We start from the raw sequence: 25,439 nt of genomic DNA, 5'->3' as shown, positions 1-25,439 counted from the left end.
GAGTTCAAGGCAAGACAATTCCCTTGGAAGACATCATCAAGGCAAGAGCAGCAGATGTGACACAATTAAGGAATATTCAGTAAATGTTGAATGGTCCTTTGTGGAGATGGAAATTAAAGAGAATGGGGTGGTGAGCAGGGGAAGTTCACAAAGCAGATAGAGTCTAGCTTGTGCATGATTTGAATATAGTGATTCAACAAGTTTTGTTTTTAGCTAAAGGAAGAAAAAAAGGCCTCTAGAAAGAAATGGAGGAATTATAGGCGGCGTTCTTTGGGGAACAGAATGCCTGAGGAAATGCAATATAGTTCTGCTATGAAAATAGAGATGACACAGGAAGGAAAGAGGTGAGGCCGAATAAAGATAAAGATGAATTTTGAGATCATGATGATAGATTATGATAATAGATGTGTTTTTATACTCTTTAGTATCCCTCTGCTGGTGCTTCTAAGTCGCTTCAGTCGTGTCTGACTCTGTGTGACCCCATAGACGGCAGCCCACCAGGCTCCTCCATCCCTGGGATTCTCCAGGCAAGAACACTGGAGTGGGTTGCCATTTCCTTCTCCAATGCAGGAAAGTGAAAAGTGAAAGTGAAGTCGCTCAGTCGTGTCTGACTCTTCGTGACCCCATGGACTGCAGCCCACCAGGCAAGAGGCAAATCCTCTTGGGGTATATCAGGAAGCTCTTTTTAGCAGCAGCTGAGAACAAAGTTCTTGAGGCTGGTGGGTGGGACAACTAACTGCCTGGAGCAGCAAAGGTGACAAGGAACAAGGCTAGCGGTGTGGCAGGGATACGAGAGAGGGACCTGGAAGGAAAACCTGTAGGACTTGAAGGATAAAATTCATCTCTTAAAAATATTTTTAAAGAGCTAGTTTGTAAGATGCTACATTGCCTAACAAGTTCTTGGGAAATCTATATATTAGTGTATTGAATCTTGTCAGCTCCTCTGAAGCATGATTGGCCCATTAAGCCTCACGAGGTCACCCCACTGGAAGTCCATCACAATGTTTGGGCACTTAGAGAGTACAATGGCCCAGCTTGCCTTAACTGTGATTTCTCTTCATACTGGGCCTTAAAGGATTATTTGGGGGTGTTGGTATAACTTACATTTTTATAGAAATATGAGCAAACAGAATTTAAGAAACTCCACATGTACCTTACACCTTGTTGAGAATCCCCAGAACTTCATAAAACTCCTCACTAACTAAACATTAGATTTTTTATGTTATCAAGAGAGAGGAATAAGTTGCTATGAATAGGTTAATCGTGGTGGAATTTTGTAGTGCTCTACATTTGCCACAAGGTCTGATTTTGTATTCTAGTTTTGTCAGTTGCAGTCCTTAAATATTTTATTTAGTAAGAACTAAATAAGACAAGGTCTGCCTCAGCTTTCACCCTCCATTGTGGTGGTGGTGGTGGTGGTGGTGGTTTAGGTGCTAAGTCGTGTCTGACTCTTGTGACCCCATGGACTGTAGCCTGCCAGGGTCCTCTGTTCATGGGATTCTTCCGGAAAGAATACTGGAGTAGGTTGCCATTTCCTTCTCCACACCCTCCATGTTGGGGCTACTTAATGCCCACAGATTTCAGGCTTGACCTTCCTCTATTGTCTGAAAAAACCTTTGTGTACATTGAATAGTTGTACATGTATAAACACATTAATAGTAGTAGTACCATTGTAGTTTGTGAGGACACGTGCCATGTCTAACATATATGTACTAGAAATGATCAGTCTCAGATTTAAATACAAACATAATTCATTTATATTCCATATTTAAAAAATCAAGTTAATTTTACTATAAAAATAATGCCTGCTTATGATAGAGCATTTGCTACATTAAAAATAGACAAAAAGTCATGTTTCTCTCACTCAAAGCCAACACATTCTGATGTGTTTTTCTTTAGCGATTTCCTGTGAAAATGTGTAGTTTGTTTGTTTTACATGGCTGTGATCATACTTTGCATCATGTTTAATTCTGACTTTTTCATTTAACATTGTAACATAAGGATGTTCTTGTATTATTTTAACCTTAAAGAAACATCATTTTTAGTAACTTCATAAAATTGTAACCCTCAAATATGTCATAGTCTACTTAGGAGTCTCATAAAAAAAGAAAGGGTCTGTGATTTCTGCCATTTTAACTTGCTGTTTTGTGAAAGTATTTTAATTTTTCTTGTGTTAGAGTATATCTGACTGTATCAGTGCATCTCTTTCCCTGGAGCATATTACAGATAGAGGTATTCTTCACATATTCATTCTAAAATAGAAAACACTTAAGTGGTCCTTTTTATATGCAGGTACAGTTGTAAGTGGATCAGATGTATTTATTCAATGAAACTTTAGTAAAGTATAAATTTTGCCCATTGTTGGTAGGTTCACTCATCTAATCTCTGATTCCTCAAAAATCCTTCATCTCCTGCCTCAGCAGTCCAGTGAACTTATTTTATCCTCTTCTTTCAAACTTAGGTTGGGTAGAAAGGATATTTTAGGTCAACTGTAGTGGTAATAGCATCAGGAAATAGTATCTTGTGACATAATTCCCTGCTAATGAGAGATCTAGAACAATATTTCTTTGTCCCCAGTTCTCACCTATAAAATAGAAAACATAATTAGATGAGCGTCTTTTATGGCTTACTATGAAACAGAATCACTTTGGAGACTTTTTACATTTCTCTGCTTTTTGCATATTATTAGGACTGAGATCTGGGCATTTATGCTTATTAAACTTGAATGAATGGATTCTCATCAAGTGGTCCCAGTGGTCCTCAAACTTGCTCCATATTGCAGTCATTTGAGAAGCTTTATAGTTGCTGAGCCTTTAGTCATACCTCTAGAGATTATCATTTCATTGGTTTGGGATTTTTTTTTCTGGGTATCAGTACTTTTTAAATTTTCCCAGGGGATTCTACTCTGTAGCTACTGAGCTATATTGAAGCTAACCATATGACCACTGTTTGTGGATAAGTTTGGAAAAATGTCAAGAAATTTTCTTTTTTCATTACTGAGAATTTATAATTTCACATAATTCAATCAAAATACTACAGTAAAATATGACATTTAGATTATGGATAACAGTGGTTGTCCAAGGTCTTCTTCAAGTTATAGTTTCTTCTGGGCATATCCAAACTTATACAAATCATCTTGAGAATGTTACATAATTTCTCAGTGCCTTAAAATTTTCTCTGTAAAGTATTTGGAGTCTAATAAAATTCATAATTTAACCCACTACCATCTCATAAAATCAAAATGCAAATATAGCATATTAAATAATTACATTTTTAGAAAGACTGAAGTAATATCCTGAGACTGCATTTAAGGGCAGAGTCTAGTGCTGCTTATTTAAAACTAAATGCAGTTAGAAGACTTGGGTTTGTGCATTTGAAGCTGGAAGCTTCAATAATCAACCTATCAAGAAACTAATTTATATCCTACATTGGTGTGTAAGAAAGACAATATTCTGTGCTATGGAGAATACCAAAATGAAGAAAATTAAATTCCTGTCTTGGAGTAATTTATAATCTTACTTGATGATATAACTCAAACATGAAACATAAGTTAGCAAATGCCGAGTGGCAACTGCTATGTAAATTTAGAACAGCAAAGTTAATAGGTGGACAAAAGGTAATTAGAGATGACTTAGAACAGTGCTATCTTATACAGTTCAAGTTACCTGTATAAGAACACCTAAAATGCTTGTTAAGAATGTAGATTCCTAAGGCACATCTAGCCCTACTCAATCATTCCCTCTGGACTGGGGCATAAGACTCTGCCTTTAAAAACAGAGTCTTCAAGTGTTTATTATGTACACAAAGCCTGGGTGCTGTTCATATAATAGAATCAATATGAGCTAGGCCTTAAGACAGGTTGGAGTTATATAATAGCAGTTAAAATTTATTGAATTCTAGATAGTTTCTAATTATTTAAGAGTATTACCTCACTTAATCGCGCTCCCTATCTAAAGAATATCAGTTATGTACTTTTATTATTATCTCTATTTGGCAGACAAAGAAACTGAGGCATAGGGAACCTAAGCAGCTTGCCCAAGGTCACATGGCTGGTAAATGTCAGAGTCAAGATCTGGGGTCAGGCAGTCTGCTCCAGACCCTACACACTAAACCACTTTTTCTCTAAATAAAAAGGAAGAGCACATATGGGCACATGAATGAATTACATGTAAACAAAATGTAAACAAAATTCATGAATGTCCTGGAAAGTAAGCACTTTTACTTGAAAGTTATGGTTCAGTCCCTAGGTACACAGCTCACCCTGGGGTGTCACTTGAGGATGGAGAAGACATGATTAAAAGTTTTAATTTTATGCCCTGATCCTGAAGTCAAGCTTCCCAGGGTTGAAGAGGTTAGCAGATCTGTTGTAAAGGATCCCTGAGTCAAAGGAATATTTAATAAGACTATAGATTATCAAGAGGCTGCTATTACCTGTATGATCCATAGGACCTATTTGATACTGTTACGATGGATTCCAGAGGGAGAAACCAGATGTAAGCACAAAAACAGAGCAACATAATTAACCACCCTTTCCTCTCTCTTTTGAGGCTGGAATCAGGTAGACTTACAGTAAAGAACACAATCTTTTCTTCAGAGGGCACAGTTAACATTTGGGAGGTATTTTCAGCTTGAACAAGTATTACATTTTTGTGGAATTCTGGGCAAGATCATGGGAAATGATGAAAGGCTGGCACATGCAGGGCAGCAGCAGTCTTGAGGATGGTAAGTGGGGCAGAACTAAAGCTGGTGGCAGAAGTGCTGCTGATACAGAGCCAGCTGTATCAGCCCTGCTTTCTTCCTGTGCTGTGAAGCAGCCTGCAGCACTGGAAGTAATCTCTGAACAGACAAATGCACCAAAGTGAGACAGAATCAATCAGATGGACAAAGTTGCCAGGCACATTGAAACCTCCTTTAATTTGGTGATTTGCGAGGACTATTTCTTTTACTTGGATATTCTCATTGGCATCTGAAATACACTCTTATCGACACTGAAAAAAACAACTGTTATAAAGTCCATATGAAATATGAAGCACATCAGACAAAAACTAGATAGATAATGTGGTATTTGGCATTGCTATTTATATATATCATATCTAAACTGGACCCATTAACAGGTGCTATTAGCAGTCATATATTGTTTTAAAATATAGGTCTTATTATTATTCTAGTATGGTGAAGCCAACAGATCAGGAGAAAATTGCTATTGAAAGACAGTTACTCACAGTTCCCAAGAGGAGGGGTTACATCATACCACACAGGTGGCACTGGGATGGATCAAGAGGTAGAGGAAGCCAGGGGAACTGTGGGTAAGAGTCTTCATAGTGGTTTATGACAGAAGCAATGATTTAGGTCATACCATTCAGTTATGACCTAAATCAAATCGCTTATGATTATACAGTGGAAGTGAGAAATAGATTTAAGGGACTAGATCTGATGGATAGAGTGCCTGATAAACTATGGACGGAGGTTCGTGACATAGTACAGGAGACAGGGATCAAGACCATCCCCATGGAAAAGAAATGCAAAAAAGCAAAATGGCTGTCTGAGGAGGCCTTACAAATAGCTGTGAAAAGAAGAGAAGTGAAAGGCAAAGGAGAAAAGGAAAGATATAAGCATCTGAATGCAGAGTTCCAAAGAATAGCAAGAAGAGATAAGAAAGCCTTCTTCAGTGATCAATGCAAAGAAATAGAGGGAAACAACAGAATGGGAAAGACTAGAGATCTTTTCAAGAAAATTAGAGATACCAAGGAAACATTTCATGCAAAGATGGGCTCGATGAAGGACAGAAATGGTATGGACTTAACAGAAGCAGAAGATATTAAGAATAGGTGGCAAGAATACACAGAAGAACTGTACAAAAAAGATCTTCACGACCAAAATAATCACGATGGTGTGCTCACTCACCTAGAGCCAGACATCCTGGAATGTGAAGTCAAGTGGGCCTTAGAAAGCATCACTACGAACAAAGCTAGTGGAGGTGATGGAATTCCAGTTGAGCTATTTCAAATCCTGAAAGATGATGCTGTGAAAGTGGTGCACTCAATATGCCAGCAAATTTGGAAACCTCAGCAGTGGCCACAGGACTGGAAAAAGTCAGTTTTCATTCCAGTCCCAAGAAAGGCAATGCCAAAGAATGCTCAAACTACTGCACAATTGCACTCATCTCACATGCTAGTAAAGTAATGCTCAAAATTCTCCAAGCCAGGTTTCAACAGTATGTGACCTGTGAACTTCCAGATGTTCAAGCTGGTTTTAGAAAAGGCAGAGGAAACAGAGACCAAATTGCCAACATCCGCTGGATCATGGGAAAAGCAAGGAAGTTCCAAAAAGCATCTATTTCTGCTTTATTGACTATGCCAAAGCCTTTGACTGTGTGGATCACAATAAACGGTGGAAAATGCTGAAAGAGATGGGAATACCAGACCACCTGACCTGCCTCATGAAAAAGTTGGCTTAAAGCTCAACATTCAGAAAACTAAGATCATGGCATCCAGTCCCATCACTTCATAGCAAATAGATGGGGAAACACTGGAAACAATGTCAGACTTTATTTTTTGGGGCTCAAAAATCACTGCAGATGGTGACTGCAGCCATGAAATTAAAAGACGTTTACTCCTTGGAAGAAAAGTTATGACCAAGCTAGATAGCATATTGAAAAACAGAGACATTACTTTGCCGACAAAGGTCCATCTAGTCAAGGCTATGGTTTTTCCAGTGGTCATAAATGGATGTGAGAGTTGGACTGTGAAGAAAGCTGAGCGCTGAGGAATTGATGCTTTTGAACTGTGGTGTTGGAGAAGACTCTTGAGAGTCCCTTGGACTGCAAGGAGATCCAACCAGTCCACTCTAAAGGAGACCAGTCCCGGGTGTTTGGAAGGAATGATGCTAAAGCTGAAACTCCAGTACTTTGGCCACCTCATGCGAAGAGTTGACTCATTGGAAAAGACTCTGATGTTAGGAGGGATTGGGGGCAGGAGGAAAAGGGGACGACAGAGGATGAGATGGCTGGATGGCATCTCCAACTCGATGGACGTGAGTTTGAGTGAACTCCAGGAGTTGGTGATGGACAGGGAGGCCTGGCGTGCTGCAATTCATGGGGACGCAAAGAATTGGACACGACTGAGTGACTGAACTGAATGAGTGAGACAGGTAAGCTGACTGTTTAGGGTTGACTAAATAAATAATTTCATCTGACTCTAGGGCATAGGACATACTCCTGATTGCCAGATACCTGGCACAAGGGTGACTAGAGTGGGAAAATATTGGTCCAGCATATAAAAAACCCATAGAGGAAGATGGTGCTAGCTCTGGATTGAATAGTGTGCATATTAAAAGCATGCTCTGAGTGCCAGTTTACTACCTCTGGTAGCCCCAGAAGGAGCAGTCTCTCCAGGATCACCAGGGTTCCAGATGTCAAAACATCAGAAAATACAAAAAATAAAAATGCATGATTATTTTCAGTTTTTTAAGGATCCTCCATACTGTTCTCCATAGTGACTGTATCAATTTGCAGTCCCACCAACAGTGCAAGAGTGTTCCTTTTTCTCAATATCCTCTATAACTTTTATTGTTTGTAGATCTTTTGGTGGTGGACATTCTGACTGGTGTGAAGTGATACGTCATTATAGCTTTGACTTGCATTTCTCTAATAATTAGTGATGTTGCGCATCTTTTCATGTGTCTCTTGGTCATCTATATCTCTTATTTGGAGTAATGTCTGTTTAGGTATTCTGCCCATTTTTTTTATTAGGTTGTTTTTGTTTTGATTTTGAGTTGCTTGAGCTGTTTGTACATTTTGGAGATTAATGCCTTGTAAGTTGCTTTGCTTGCAAATATTTTCTCTTATTCTGAGGGTTGTCTATGACCCAGAAATTCCACTACTGGCCATATACCCTGAGAAAATCATAATACAAAAAGACATATGTATCCCAGTGTTCATTGCAGCACTATTTACAATAGCCAGGACATGGACTTGGACTTCTCTGGTGGCTCAGATGGTAAAGAATCTGCCTGCAATGCGAGAGACCAGGGTTCATTCCCTGGGTTGGGAAGATGCCCTGAAGGAGGGCATGGCAATCTACTCCAGTATTCTTACCTGGAGAATCACCATGGACAGAAGAACCTGGCAGGTTATAGTCCATGGGGTCACAAAGAGTCAGACATGACTGAGTGGCAAAGTATAGTGCAGGACATGGAAGCAACCTAAATGTCCATCAACAGATGATTGGATAAATAAGATATGGTACATATTTACAATGAAATAATACTAAGCCATAAAAGGGAATGAAATCACATAATTTATAGAGATGTGGATAAATCTAAAATCTGTCATACAGACTGAAGTAAGTCAGAAAGAGAAAAGCAAATATATATTAATGCATATCTGTGGAATTTAGAAAAATAGTACTCATGAACCTATTTGAAGAGCACAGGTAGTGTTGTAGATATAGAGAATGGACATGTGGACACAGGGGATAAGGGAAGACTGGGACAAACTGGGAGATTAGGATTGATGTATACACACTACCGTGTGTAAATTATACAGCTAATGGGAACCTGCTGTACAGCATGGGGAGCTCAGCTCTGTGCTCTGTGATAACCTAGATGGGTGGGATGGGGGTGGTGATGGAAGAAAGTCCAAGAGGGATGGAATATATGTATACATATAGCTGATTCATTTCATTGTACAGGAGAAATTAATGCAACATTGTAAAGCAACTGTGCTCCATTTTTTTTTTTTTAAAGGCATGATCACTACATATAGGGCAGGTGCTTTATTTTAGGACCTAATGAAAACAGTAACATTATTTGTTGAGAATGAATTAATCTATGAACACTATAGTATAACCTGGATTTTTTGCATGCATTTGAATGAATTTATAGGATGGATAATTTGTCTTGTGTGCATGCATATTTAAGAAAGTAGAGTTGACCATCAACTATCTGCATTTCATTGCAAATGGGTGGCTTTTTTCTTTTTTGTATACAGTAGACTGGAGTGAACTTAGATCTACTCCAGAAATCTAATTTGTCCTACTGTATGCTCTAAGTTATCTCTGCTTGAGTTTTTTGATCATAAACATATATTTTGAATATCAGAGTGCTGATGCAATATGGCTTGTTTTGCTCATGATAAATCTTAATTTCATGAACTAATTTTAAAGTCTTGTAGGATTATTAAGCATCTGAAATCCTTATTTCACTTATTTTTTGGTGTGTAATACTCTACTGTATTATAAGAGAAAATTCAAGTGATTAGAATTCTATTTTTTAAAAAATGAATCCTCCAATGTCTCAGGACAAATCGTTTGAGAATATCAAGTAGTTATATTCTACTATCTGCAGTTTTACTATTCAGTTAAAGAATTATTTGATAAAACTGACCACTATTATTATAGTGTGGGGTTCTTTTTGAGGAATCCTAATTTAAAGTGTATTACAAAAGAAATACATACTCTTTGTAGAAATATTGACAAATAAACCAAACTCCAAAGATAATTACTTTTAAAAAACTGAACTGTATAGTTTCAGATATAAAATATTTTTATAGAAAACTGAATCACCCTATGGGTGCCTATTTACATATTTAATAAGTTGTCATGAATATATTGTCATATCTAAAAATAGTTACAATATAATAATGGCTAATATCTCATTATATTTTTATCCTAAGATTTGTTTAAGCAGTCTCCTGTTACAATATATTTACATTATTAAATATGTTATTAATTTCCTTATTATTAGAACTGAGAATGATGAGTAAAAGAAAATTCATGTTTTCATTCCTTTAATACAAAAGACAAAAATAACTCCCAGAGAAACTGGTATAGTTTACACTCTCTTCATTAGTGTAGAAGTATTAATTTGATAGTCAAGAGGTTATTCATTGCTTTCATTTGCACTTACCACTCTTTATGAATGCTACTATTTTTCATGTGCCTATTGTTAATTTGTATTAATTCTTTGGCATAATGCCTACCTATATTTTATTCCTTTTGCCTTTTGGTGGGTTTGTGATTTTTTTTTATCTCTTCGGAGTCACTATTTTTATAAAACACTAACTATAACAAATTCTTTTGATGCCCTTCATCACATACTCTTGACCTACCTATGATTAATCCATAACTGTGGATAAGGGTTCTGTGCAAGGTCATATTTTCTGACATATCCATCATGTCTGCTTCCCATTTTAGGGAATTCTCCAGTCTTGCAGTCTAGTTGGATGATGTGGGTTAATCCTCATACAGTAGGGGACTGGAGGCAATGGAGTAACGCTCTAGGCTCCCTACACTGGATGGTTAATTCTGGAAAAAAGTAAGTGAAAATGACAGTCGCTCAGTCATGTCTGACTCTGCAACCACATGGACTATAGAGTCCATGGAATTCTCCAGGCCAGAATACTGGAGTGGGTAGCCTTTTCCTTCTCCAGGGGATCTTCCCAACCCAGGGATCAAACCCAGGTCTCTTCTGCATTGTAGATGGATTCTTTACCAGCTGAGCCACAAGGGAAGTCCAATTCTGGGAAACATGTTGCATTCTTCTTAGAGGAACCAGTGGCTACCATGGCCTTCAGCAGTGACACTGATAATGTACCATTCTTTGTTTCCTCTTCCTTTTCTGTTTTACTCTTGCCCGCTCTTTCACTCTTTATTCCTGTCGTCATCTCCTACGTATACCACCTGCCCTCAATCTTTACATGAGGCTCTGTGTCTAAGGGACTTCTAGACTTTGGTATTAGTTTTAAATATCTCTGCAGCTTGGGCCAAGATAATTTCTTTTTTTAATATAAATTAGCTCTTCAGATCCATCAATATTTTTTCTCTAGGCCTCCAGATATTCATCTCCTAGTTTCTTCTTGATGCCTTAGCATATTACCATAGAACAAGTTGGTTCAAACCAACAGATATTTGATATCATACAATTCAGGAGGTCAGAAGCCCAAAAGGTGTCTCACTAAAATGTGTGTTGGCAGAGCTGTATTCCCTTCTGGAGACTTGAGGAGAGAATCTATTACCTGCATTTTTGGGCTGATGGCTCCTAACTTCATGTTCAAAATCAATGGCATAACATTTCCTAATCTTTAACTCTGATCCTTTGTTAGGGAAATAAGATAGTCTTGTTTAGACTTCAGAGACAAAGCAGAGCAGGCCTTGCTTCTAACCTGCCTGGACACTACCCTGACTGTGAGTGATTATGCATGGCTGCCTTCTTTGAGTGCAAGCCTTGTGGCACCATCGATATGATAGGGGACTGATTATTGAGCCCCTGGAGGGGATCTGACCAACCAAGTCCTGGGCTTAACATTCCAATTTTTATGCATTAACATGAAATCAGAGCTGCAATTTGCCCACAGATTGATAACCATATTAATTTGTATCCTGGGATTATAAGCAGGAGCCCTGAACTGCTATTTTTGAACTCTCACCAATGGAGTGGATGCACAGTCTGGCACATTTTCCCAATTGGGACTCTAGAAGTACTGTGTCACAGGACTTCCAACCACTGTTAAAGTCTGGATGTTGCTCAAACCCAGTTTGGTAATGTAGCCTCTGCTATTTCTATTTCCCTTTTCAGTTAATGTCAGTATATTGAAAATAAGCTAGATAGTTCTCTAATAAATATTGGTACTATTTATTTGTATATAATGAATGACTTTAACAAATCCTTGAACCTGAGATGAAAGTGAAACTTTCTGCAAAATACCCTTTTGCCTCACTCCTATAAAGACTCTTCTTATAGGGGAGTGTGTTTACATTAATTACACCCATATAGTACAGAATAAATTCCCTATTTTAAGATCCTTAATGTAACCATACATTAAAAGTCTTTCATCATCTAAAGTACCATATTCAGAGGTTCTGAGGATCAGAATGTAGACATCTCTGGGGAGCTGTTTTTGTGATTACCATACCAAAATATGCTGAAACTTTAATTTTTGGTATAAAATTCTAGATTACAATTTGTGAATCTAATTGCCAAAATTTCTGAATAGAGTTCCTTCCAGTGATATTTTTAGAGATCTCTTGGTTATTTCCACAAGCTCGGCAAATGCCTACCACTGGTTGCAGAGCAAATGCTCTTTCTTTATATGTGAGATTCTATCCTATAGTGCAAGCTCTATGTTGGGGTACCAAATCATCCAAGATAGTCAGCATTTAGTTTTATTTTATAATCTGTGACAGTGGGAATGTTTAAAATTCACCTCCTTTCTGGGGGCGGGGGGAGCAGATTAGCATCTTCATTAGGATCTGAAAATGCTATACTTTCTGAAAAACAGAATTCAGCCCTTGTTCTGAATATTTCATCTCAGAGTTTTACAGCTTAAATATTTCATATGTATATTAGATGTACCTTAGTGATTGGTTTGGGTGGGATCTGAAGACCACTTGCTGGCTTAGCTTCTTAAAGAAAGTCATTGATTTTTTATGGTTGGATCATATTCTGCCCTAGGCAGTACACTAGGTCAATTGTGCGGATTACTAAAGTCATTAACAAAGTTAGATGGATTGGACTCTTAGGGAAACAGCATTTTTGGAGTAAAAGATAAGTTTGAAGTCTAATTCTAATACCTTCTGGCTGTGTGTCCCTTGGTAATGTATTTAACCTCTTTGAACCTTACTTTTCTTATCAAGTAATTGAAGATATATAATAATCCATCTCCCAAGGAAGCAGTAATTAGGGAGTGCATGAAATAGTATATGTAATATGTCATCTATCAACTGACATATTGTAGGGGCTTAGTGAATAGTTGCCATTTTAGATTAATTACTTGACAATCCTCCCCTTTCATTCATGCATCAGAATTTCTTCCTATGGTACTGAGTTATTTAAACTAACATACAGAATGACATTATTTCTTCCATCTTAAAGTGGCTTTCACTTAAACTGTACTTACCACTTCATAGAGCATCTATTTCTCATCCTCATTCATGTTAACATTTTCTAAAGAGTAGCCCAGACTTTCTGTCTCCAATTGTTCTTCTGTTTATCTATTTCTCTCTCATTGAGGCACAACTTATACCTATCTATATTAAAATTTGTCCTTTTTGTCTGCACAACTTGATGGTTTTAGTGAATAAATGTTCATGAAATTACACTTTTGAATGAGGTGCCCATGGGATCAGGATTAGACTGAGATGTGTTTGACTTCTTCCTCTTTCTTTTCTTGATTCTCCCATTCATTTACTGTCTGCTCTTGGGAACACTTACTTACTATATCACTCCCACTTAAACTCTTGGCTTTGTGTCACCTTCTGGGAGGACCTAATCTCAACAGATGGCCAAATGTCAGAACTTGTCACAGCCAGAGTCAGGATTTATTTTCTAATCAGGAAAGGAGCAAGCAGTCATCATAGCAGGCCTGAAAAAAAGTTAGAGGCTTCCTGAGAAGACAAGAGTGTTCAGTGAGTAGTATGTATGCTTTGAACAGTGATTTGAACAGTTGACCACTGTCCTTGTGTATCATCCAGTAACACCTTCTTTCCTTAGACAATGATTTTTGTCTCCCAGGGCCAGGATCTATTATTCTGTGTCTAGGTCACTGATGTTAGGTACTCTACCCTTATATGTCCAGGCAAAATTTATGGTTATATTTGGGTCTTCTCCAAGGGCCATATTTTGACAACACTGGGGGTAGTCCTGGAGCTCTTAGATATTCTTCACTAAAGTCCTATTCTCTCCCTCAAGTCCTGTATTCTCTCATTTTGACCTTAAGAATTACTTTGTGTTTCAACAGTATGTGAATCAAGAAATTCCAGATGAACAGACTGGATTTAGAAAAGGCAGAGGAACCAGAGTTCAAATTGCCAGCATCAGCTGGGTCAGAGTAAAAGCAAGGGAATTCCAGGAAAACATCTACTTCTGTTTTATTGACTATGCTAAAGCCTTTGACTGTGTGGATCACAGCAAACTGTGGAAAATTCTTTGAGAGATGGAAGTACCAGACCACCTTATCTGCCTCCCGAGAAATCTGTATGCAGGTCAAGAAGCAACAGTTAGAACCAGACATGGAACAACAAGACTCGTTTCAAATTGGGAAAGAAGTATGTCAAGGCTGCATATTGTCACCCTGATTATTTAACTTATATGCAGAGTACATCATGCAAAATGTCAGGCTGGATGAAACTCAAGCTACAATCAAGATTGCCAGGAGAAATATCAATAACTTCAGATATGCAGATAATACCCTAATGGCAGATAGTGAAGAGGAACTAAAGAGACTTTTGATGAAGGTGAAAGAGCAGCTGGCTTAAAATCCAAAAAACTAAGATCATGGCATCCAGTCCCATCACTTCATGGAAAATGAAGATTTATTTTGGCAAGTGACTGATTTATTTTCTTGGGCTCCAAAATCACTGCAGACAATGACTATAGCTATGAAACTCAAAGATGCTTCTACCTTTGGAAGAAAAGCAATGACAAACCTAGAAAGCATATTAAAAAGCAGAAGCATCAGTTTGCTGATACAGGTCCATATAGTTAAAGATATCTTTTTTCAGTATTCATGTATGGTTGTGAGAATTGGACCATAGAGAAAGTTGAGCATGGAAGAATTGATGCTTTCAAACTGTGATGCTGAAGAAGACTCTTGAGAGTCCCTTGGACTGCAAGGAGATCAAGCCAGTCAACCCTAAAGGAAATAAACCCTGAATATTCATTGGAAAGACTGATACTGAAGCTGAAGCTCCAATACTTTGGCCACATAATCCAAAGAGATGATTCATTGGAAAATACCCTGATGCTGGGAAAGATTGAGGGCAGGAGGAGAAGGGGGTGGGGGGCGGAGGTGGGGGGATGGCATACAGAGGATGAGATGGTTCAATGGTATCATCAACTCAAAGGACATGAGTTTGAACAAACTCTGGGAGATAGGGAAGGACAGGGAAGCCTGGTGTGCCCCAGTTCATATGGTCACAAAGAGTCAAACATGACTGAATGACTGAACAACAGCAACCTACTTTCAGACACCTTAAGAAAAATCTATGAGATTTTTAGTTCATCCTTATATTTTATGAAACAGTGCACAAAGTGGAAGAGGAAGAACACTTTTGATAGAAGTATATCCATGAGGGAGGTGGGGAAAGAATATGCACCAGCATAGCATTTGGGCCCTGCCCATCTTTATCACTCATAAGGGTATCCTAATTGTAACTATGGTTTTTCCAGTGGTCATGTATGGATGTGAGAGTTGGACTGTGAAGAAAGCTGCGCGCTGAAGAATTGATGCTTTTGAACTGTGGTGTTGGAGAAGACTCTTGAGAGTCCCTTGGACTGCAAGGAGATCCAACCAGTCCATTCTGAAGGAGATCATCAGCCCTGGGTGTTCTTTGGAAGGACTGATGCTAAAGCTGAAACTCCAGTACTTTGGCCACCTCATGCGAAGAGTTGACTCATTGGAAAAGACTCTGATGCTGGGAGGGATTGGGGGCAGGAGGAGAAGGGAATGACAGAGGATGAGATGGCTGGATGGCATCACTGACTCGATGGATGCGGGTCTGAGTGAACTCCGGGAGCTGGTGATGGACAGGGAGGCCTGGCGTGCTGCGATTCATGGGGTCTCAAAGAGTTGGACATGACTGAGTGACTGAACTGAACTGAACTGAATTGTAACTTAATAGAGGTCAGTCAGGGCTAAGGTAGGTTTGTGTGCTGTGTGTTGTGCTAAGTTGCTCAGTCATGTCCAACTCTTTGCAACCCCATGGCCTGCAGCCCACCAGGTTCCTCTGTCCATGGGAATTCTCCAAGTAAAAATACTGAAGTGGGTTGCCATGCCCTCCTCCAGGGGATCTTCATAACCCAGGGATCAAACCCAGGTCTCTTGCACTGCAGGTGAATTCTTTACTGACTAACTGAGCTATGAGGGAAGCCCAGGGTTGGTTTAGTAGGTTCTATTTATCATGGTGGTAAAGCATATGCCTTTAAATCATTGCCAATGGCATTAGATGGGTAGGTATTTAAGGAATAAAATTAAGTTTTATACAACACTTGTTCATGAGAAAGAACTAATTCTTATATGATTTTTTTTGGTCATTTTCTGTTTATTTGCACTCAAAAGTTTATTTACCTGATTGACCCTTTATGGATTTACAGTTTTGATTCTCAGCATTGCTCTATTTGCATTTGATAATTTTTTATACATCCTTATTATTAATCTGCCTGTATAAAAGTAGCACCTTGTGTTCATAAATTGTCGACCTTTAGAGGCAGAGGAGCCCTGCCTGCTGAGTCTCTGACTTGCCTGTTAATAGTCATTTGTAAGAATTTGTCAGCAAAATTTTCAAATTAATTACCAGTCTGTGTTATCATAAGCATCCCTCATTTGTCATGAATTATTTAGAGAGTTAATGGGGAAAGATAAGTCAGATATACTTCAGTGATTTTGACAGTGTTATGCTACTGTCCTGGCCATTCTGTTCTCAGTTCAAAAAAGGCTACATGGGTGTGTGGGTCGGGAGTATATCAGTGGCATAGCATGAGGGAAAGAGCAGGCTGATAAATGACACATCAGGGCTAGGCTGAATCCCGGTTATTGGTTTTAATAAAGAAAAGCAACCAGACACCTGCCAAGTATTTGAGCAATATCTTTCTTGATATTTTTCCTGCTACGTTTTTAGATTACTGAACAGCAGCTAATCCAGCTCTGCAGACTACCCAGAGAAAGGACATCCTCTCATCTATGTTGTCAGGGCCCAAGAAGTTTCCTTGACAGATTAGGGCTTAGCCGTGATGAGCAAAGGTTCCTCTGAACTCCAAACCTCCTTCCCCTGTCACAGCATTTTTCTGGAGTCCATAGAGAGTGTTGTAAAGAGACAGAAATCCCTGACAGGGTCAGAGCATAGAGGAGAGAGGGAATGCTTCTTGTCACTGCTGTTCTACAAATAAAGAGCCCTGAAACTCTGGTGTCCTCATTAGTGGTACAGAAGGCTCCCAGCTGCTTCCTCATGAGCCTTGGCACTGCCCTCCAAAAATGACAGGGGTTATTTGTTTTCTTGTGTTTATTATCTGTGAAAGGACTCAGCACTCTCTGCTGGATGGTAGCCATGCTGTCTTTTGATGTTGTCTTTACGTCTTTCTTCTTGGCAACCATTCCCAACATTTTCCAGATTCTGAGTGGTGCTTGGAAAGGAACATAGGTAAGACAGAGCAGGAGAAAAGACTCATTTTTTTTTATAACCAGCGGTTGTATATGCTGCCAATATTTTTCATATGTTAACTCATGTAGTTGTCATAACAGCTATTATTTATTCCAATATTATGGGCATATAAACCATAGTGAGTACTTTGTCAATGACCCTTCAACCCCAGATCTTTTTGACTATGAAGTCCCTATTCACCTATTACTTCCTGCCATTCCTGTGCTCATATTTCTTATGGTCTCAAGTAGAGGGATTCCTTACTGGGTGCTTAGGCAGCTTTGTTGTGGAAAATTTGTGTTGTAAAGAGTAGAAGATGGGACCGAGAATTAGAAGACTTGGGTTAGAATTCTACCACTGGCACTTACTAACTGTATGAATTGGATAAGATAAAACAAGGTAAATCTGAAAGCAATAGGTATACGTAAGATAACAGTAATCTAAAGCAAGGTCCCTTGCATAGTGAGTTTACATCCTTAGTTCCAGTGCCATCACCTGGAAAGTGAGGCCAGTTTTATGCTTATACAAAATGAGTTCAGAGATGCTCATGTGCTCAGCCTTTAGTCTTAGGAAGAACTATCCAGAGAGAAAAATTGAGAATTGACTTTCTCATTCTCCCTCCTTGATGGTGACATGCCTCTAACGGTCCAGCAGAATTTTTTTTTTTTTTCACTTACAACATTTTAATTTTAGCTTTTTAATTTCCATCAAAATTTGACCTCTTCCAAGGCTTATGCATTTTAGCAAGGGTTATAGTAAGGAAAGAGCTTAATCTTTAAGTCTTCAACAGTTAGTGGGAAAGATGCTCTTAGGAATAGTAGGCCCTTAGTTTCCTCAAATTATTCCAGGGCATTCAATGCCATGTGAAGACTGAATCTTAATGGCCACTATTTTGATGTCATGCTGAGAAGCACTGTGAGCTGAATAATGACAATATCTAACACTTTTGTGGCATTCACCATATGACAGGCATTGTTCTTATGTGATATATTTAATTTTCAGATAGTCACATGATATGGGTGCTAATATTTATTCCCATTATCCAAAAGATTAAACTGAAGAATGGATGGATGAAGTAACTTGCTTAAAGTTGTGAAACTGGTGAGGAATAGAAGTAAAACTTTACCCAAGTAGCCCAAGTATATGTAATTTACCATCTGTTTCTCTGTCTTAGAATAAACCAGGATAAATCATTTTATTGCTGTATTTAATTTTTATTATCAACAGATAATAGAGAGGAGCATTAAGGAAAAGATACTTAAAGATGGATAATCTCCCTTTAAAGAAACTGTAATACAGTATTACTTTATCCCTTTTTTCAACATCTATTCCAAAGAATATGAAGAATAAACATGTGGTTCACAATATCTTATCTCTGATGACAAGATCCAAAAGGCTCCCAAACTCAAAAGTTTTCTTAAATGCATGACAAAATGGCTTGATAAACTAGACCTGAGCCTGAATGAGACTATGCATGGTTTTTATATCACTTAGTGTGAATATATATTTTGCTAGAGAATAAATTAGTATGTCTGATTATGAGTTACAGACCCAAATCAAATTTGGTGTATTGTATAATATATAGTACTTATGCAATGTTTTCCTTCTAAAATTAAAGAAAAAAAACAAAAACAGATTTTGAAACTTAGTGGCCCAAGCTTTTCAGGAAACGGTCAGTTGATTTGTATTAATATAATATAACCATAAATAATACTGACTAACAGAGCTCATTGCTTCCTCTGTGGTGTGGAGGAAGTTATAGTGTATTTTGTCCTTGCCTACGGTGGAGTGGCCTGGCTTGGTATCCCTAACTAGCTCTGCTTAGAGAATGATGCTTACTCTCATTCTCAAATTCCCTCCATACTACAGTTCCTAACAAACTTCATGGGGCTGCAGATTGAGATAGTAGACTGTAAATGTTGGTAGCTTCTGTAATAAAATTGAGAAGATTCCCTTTCTTTGTACCACAAAGCCATCTGTAAATCACCTGTTTTAGAAATTTACTAGGGGTTTATGTTCACCTCAGAAACATATAATTTGGACTTTTCCTTATTGAAAATTACTACATTTACCTCCACTACTTGAGTTATTTCCTCTTTACTGCTTCCATCTATCCTTATTCCCTTCTTGTCTCTTACTCCCTGTTTCCTACTTTCCCCCACTTCCCACAAACCAGAAGGAAGGGAGAAATGCCCATCTCTAAGGAAGTCAGATAAAACTTGGAACATAGAGGTAAGGGAGAGTCTACTGCCAGGACATACAAAGGGCAGGAGGCAGGAGACGAAGTGGTGCCTAGGACATCATGGGAGGGAGCTGCATCCTGGCCCCAGACTCCTGTTTTTTGAACTTATTCCCTCCTTCCCTTCCAGTAGAATGGGGACAAAGACCTGGAATTGCAGACATAGAGATTGATCAGAGAAATGGTATGAGCACAGGAGAATTTGGCAGCTGCATATTTGAGAAAAATTACTAATATCTAATCATGGACATGGCAACCCACTCCAGTGTTCTTGCCTGGAGAATCCCAGGCATGGGAGAGCCTGGTGGGCTGCCTCTATGGTGTCGTACAGAGTCGGACACGACTGAAGCGACTTAGCAGCAGCAGCAGCAGCAATCATGAATGAAGCAAGTTTCTGAGTTTCCACAGAGAAAGAAGGATCCTGGTCAGATGGCAGAAAGCTGAGCATCATGCTTCTCTTGATCCTCCAGCCTGATGCTCTTGAGGGACATACACTGCTCTTTGTATTTCTACACTTGCACTTTCCCAGAGAACCCCTCACTATATGCATACAGTTTCTTTATAGGTACTGGTAATACTGTGGCCACCTGATGCAAAGAGCTGACTCATTGAAAAAGACCCTGATGCTGGGAAAGATTGAAGGCAAGAGAAGAAGAGGGAGACAAGACAGAGGATGAGATGGTTGGATGGTATCACTGACTCAATGGATATGAGTTTAAGCAAACTCCAGCAGATAGCGAAGGACAGAGAAACCTGGTGTGCTGCAGTTCATGGGGGTTGCAAAGAGTTGGACATGACTTAGCAACAACAACAATACTTACTTCAATTGCGTTGGGATCCAATACCTTGCTTCATTTATAGGCAAGCATGTAGGCATGTGTACATGAGTTTTCATTTTTATATCTGGCTTGTACAAGCAGGGGCCTTGGTTAGGTGAATGCATCTGGATTATGAGCTTAGATATATTTTTTCTCTGTAAGTTTGGAAAAGTGAGTGGATTTATTTTATTTTATTTTTTCATGAGTACTCATACGTTTAATGGCATGTTGGCTTCATGTTGGGTCTTTGTTTTGATAAGTACAACTTCTACTCAGGGATCATGGTCTGAAGAATGAGGGTGAGTAGCAAGCTTGAGATACAATATTTGAGTCTTTTTTTTTTTTTTTTTCAGATGAACATGGTAAGAAGATAGATAATACCATAGCATTATGCATATAGACTGACTTCCCTTATCACTTGCAATGATTTGAAAACCTAGATTCCAGGGTCTTAGCTGAACTAACATTACAAAGAAAAAAAAAAGAATTTGACATTTTCATTTTATAATTCTATAGGTATTAATAAAGTTTCTCTTTTATTTCAGTTTTATTTGTAAAATGGAAAGAGTAAGCTATCTGAGCTCTAAAAATCTGTTTTGCTTATTCTAATATTCTGAAATAAAGATTTTAGAACCCGATCTGTCAGTCATCTGAAAAAATTAGAACAAACCTCTACATATTATCTCCATCACTGTGGTGACCATATGCCTTGATTTGTTTGGGGGAAGTCCTGACTGAAATCTTTTGTGCTGGAATAATTGTTGATCCCCTTTTACTCTTCAAGGGGGCTCATTTTAAATGACAACTTACATGGTCATCCTACTTGTAGCAGACATTATTCCTAATCAGAATCTTTAAATTCTTCAGAAATATTATTCTCTAAATAAGGACAAGGACAAATTATGGATGGTTACTGAGTTCTACATTTGATTTAGTTCCTTTTTCATTACTGTCCTGACAGGATATAAATAAGCAAAACAAATGGCTTCTCAGGAGCTGTTGTCAACTTTGCTCCTGTCCAGCTCCAATTTGAGGTATTTTTTGCTCCTGTCCCCATCACTCAGGCCTTGAAAGCCAATAGGTTGCTGATTTCTTCCTTGAAACATGACATGATGAATAAGACTGCATGCTGCAAGGGAGAAAACTATAAAAAAGGACTGTCTTGTACAATGGGAAATTATTTAGCAGAGTTGACCTTTTGCATGGGGGAGAAATAGGGACCTTCATATAATATGATTTCAGAAGTTCAAGAAAATTATCTTCTCCACAATTCTGATGGATGGATAGCCTTGAACATTTCTTGAACTAAAGATTCTTGAACACTTTCTTGAACAAAAAGAGAGTTGGCTTAAATTATAAATTATTCTGTGGGAGACAATTTATCAATATCCAAACAGAACTTTTACCCACAGCAACCTAGGTCCCATAAACAGAGCACTCATATCTGGATTTCCCATTTCCCTAGTGCAATGAGCTGGTAAAGAGAGTCATCTGAAGTATTGGACCAACTTGATGTATCATTATCCATGAGTACTATGATAAATAAAAATGGCTAGCACAGATTTGCTAAAATTTATAATATCATATCTTTGTTAAGGTATGTGTGTTTTAGTTTAATAGTTTGTTAAGTTGCTTCCTTCTCATCACCTAGAAGATCTCATCAGAGTTTTGAAGTTCTTTCAGAGTTTCAAAAAAAAAAAAAAAAAAAGGGGGGGGGGAAGGATTAGGGGAAGGACTGAGAAGTTTGCCTCAGGTATTATTTAGTAAATGATTTTGGTGGTCTGGGAGCAACAGGATGTAGTGCCCAATCCAGAACCTCCCATGATCATCTTGATATATTTGGAGTCTATCCACTTTTCTCTGTATTATACATCCTAATAATAAATTTATCGAGTATTTTACATGTAATAATATTTAATTCTCCTAAAAACTCTAGGAGAGAAAATTTATAGCTTATAATGTAAAGCTTGGATAGGTTAAACAACTTGCTTAAGATCACACAGATAGTATGCAGGAGAGCCAGGATTCAAGCCCACATTTATGCCTTTCAAGCCTGCACATTTTTCCCCCTTTTGTTATTTTTTTTCCAGTAATTTTTTATTTTCATCTAGTTTAAACTTAAAAGTTGTAAGGAAAAAAAAAAATTCTCTACTCCTTTCACTCAGGTTTCCCAAATGCTAATATTTTGGCATACTTGCATTTGCTTTATCATTTTTGTTCTCTCTACATGTTGCAGACATAATGTCTCTTTACTTCTAAATATTTCAATGTGTTTTCTAAAAATACAGAATTTGCTTACATAGCCATAGTATAATTGTTAAAATCAGGGCATTCATTGTACAATAATATTATCTAATATGTTAATCTGCCTGCGAATGCAGGAGATGCAGGAGACATGGATTTGATCTCTGAGCTGGGAATATTCCCTAGAAGAGAAAATGGGAGCCTATTTCAGTATTCTTACCTGGAGAATCCCATAAACATGCAAGCTGGGATTTTTTTACAACTCCCAGGGGGTTGCAAAGAGTTGGACATGACTGAGTGACTGAGCATGCATGCATGCTAAAACCATACTCAGATTTTGTGTTTTATCCCAGTAATACCCTTTATAGTTATAGAAAATCCTGGATCATGTTCCACATTCAATTCTCATGTTTTCTTCAGTTTCCTTTTATTTGGACCAGTACCACAGTTTTTCTATTTCATGGTATTAACTATTTAAAAATAATATAGGCCAGTTATTTTGTAGACTGTCCTCCAATTTGGGCTTGTTTAATACTTTCTCAAAATTAGATGAAGCATTCGGGGCAGAAAGACCATGGAAGTGATCTTGTGTTCTTAGTGTGTACATCAGGAGACAGCTGATATGGATTACTACAGAAGTTAACTTTGATCACCTGATCACGATCATGTCTTCTAGGTGATTTCACTATAAAGTTACTGTTTTTGCCTTTATAATCATTAAGTACCTAGTCAGAAGACACTTCGGAGAAGGCAATGGCAACCCACTCCAGTACTCTTGCCTGGAAAATCCCATGGACAGAGGAGCCTGGTAGGCTGCAGTCCATGGGGTTGCTACCAGTCAGACACGACTGAGAGACTTCACTTTCACTTTTCACTTTCCTGCGTTGGAGAAGGAAATGGCAACTCACTCCAGTGTTCTTGCCTGGAGAATCCCAGGGACGGGGGAGCCTGGTGGGCTGCCGTCTATGGGGTCGCACAGAGTCGGACACGACTGAAGCCTGACAGTAGCAGCAGCAGCAGCAGAAAACACTTTGAGGCTTATAAAATCTTCCAGTACTCAAATTTCACTTGGGTAAAATTATTAGCATTCACTTTGATTCTTTCTAGAATCAATTATTATGATGGTGGATGCCAAATGTTAATCTTCTAATTCCAACATTCTACATTTTTTGTTAGTCATTTTACTATACAAAGGAACTTTTTTTCTCTTTCTCTTCTTCCCGTTCCTTTCTTCTGTCAGAGAAGAAGAAATTTTTCTTTGCCTTTCTAGGTTCTCTGGCTGGAGTACAAGACAGATTAACAGGAGAAAAGCAAATTTAATTTTGTATAAGTAGGGCTTTATAAGAATATTGGACTCAATGGACAGTCAGTCAATGAGGCTTATATGCTATTCTGAACTAAGGAGAAGGGGGTGGGAGTCTAGAACTTCAAAGGGGACAAAGGATAATTCACAGGGAGACTGGAGAAGTAAATGTTCAGTAAACAAATGTTTCTGTGCCATATGGAGAGGTCTTTCTTATGTAAAACAAAGAGGTATTCAATAATATAACAGCTTGCAATCTGAATTGTTTTAGGTAATTAAAAGGACATTAAGAAAAAAAAAGGTCTTCACGACCCAGGTAATCACAGTGGTGTGCTCACTCACCTAGAGTCAGACATCCTGGAATGTGAAGTCAAGTGGCAGCCTGTCTGCTGATTATTAGGTTTGTATTCCTCTCTTGTTCAGCTTCCCTAGTGGCTCAGCTGGTAAAGAATCTGCCTGCAATGGGGGAGATCTGGATTTGATTTCTGGGCTAGAAAGATCCATTGGAGAATGAAATGGCTACCCACTCCAGTGTTCTGGCCTAGAGAATTCCATGGGCTACATGCGGTCGCAAAGAGTCAGACCTGACTGAGTGACTTTAACTTGCTTGTTATTTGAGTGAGGTTTCCAATAGTCAGTGTTGCCTGCAGTTGTGTGATGCCAGGTCTTGGATCCAGATGTGGGCTTTCACAGGAGTTCTCACTGATTAAAACTCCCCGAGGCCAGAGGTTTTATGATAGTCTAGTGTCCTGGACATCACACTCCCACCCCACAGACTCAAGGCCAACTTCTTTTTGGGGAGTCAAAATCCTTCAATTTGTTTTTAATGACAATAACAACAAAAGAAATAAAAACCAAAACCAAGACAAATCAAAAAGCAAAATCAGACAAATATAAAGAAAAACAAAGGAACATACACACACACACACACAAACATCTACAAACAAAATCAAAACAGACCCAAAAACAAATAGAAGTGTCACCCAGTGAGAAAAAGGAAGTCAAAAGTTTTGGCCACAGCAATCAGAGCAGAAAAAGAAATAAAAGGAATCCAAATTGGAAAAAAAGAAGTAAAACTCTCACTGTTTGCAGATGACATGATCCTCTACATAGAAAACCCTAAAGACTCCACCAGAAAATTACTAGAACTAATCAATGATTATAGTAAAGTTTCAGGATATAAAATCAACACACAGAAATCCCTTGCATTCCTATACACTAATAATGAGAAAACTGAAAGAGAAATTAAGGAAACAATTCCATTCACCATTGCAACGGAAAGAATAAAATACTTAGGAATATATCTACCTAAAGTAACTAAAGACCTATATATAGAAAACTATAAAACACTGGTGAAAGAAATCAAAGAGGACACTAATAGATGGAGAAATATACCGTGTTCATGGATTGGAAGAATCAATATAGTGAAAATGAGTATACTACCCAAAGCAATTTATAGATTCAATGCAATCCCTATCAAGCTACCAACGGTATTCTTCACAGAGCTAGAACAAATAATTTCACAATTTGTATGGAAATACAAAAAACCTCGAATAGCCAAAGCTATCTTGAGAAAGAAGAATGGAACTGGAGGAATCAACCTACCTGACTTCAGGCTCTACTACAAAGCCACAGTTATCAAGACAGTATGGTACTGCCACAAAGACAGAAATATTGATCAATGGAACAAAATAGAAAGCCCA

Source organism: Bos grunniens, chromosome 24, assembly GCF_055505025.1.
Source record: "Bos grunniens cultivar Pamir isolate PY7600 chromosome 24, Bosgru_T2T1.0, whole genome shotgun sequence".
Classification (NCBI taxonomy): domain Eukaryota; kingdom Metazoa; phylum Chordata; class Mammalia; order Artiodactyla; family Bovidae; genus Bos; species Bos grunniens.
This window is presented reverse-complemented; position numbering follows the sequence as displayed.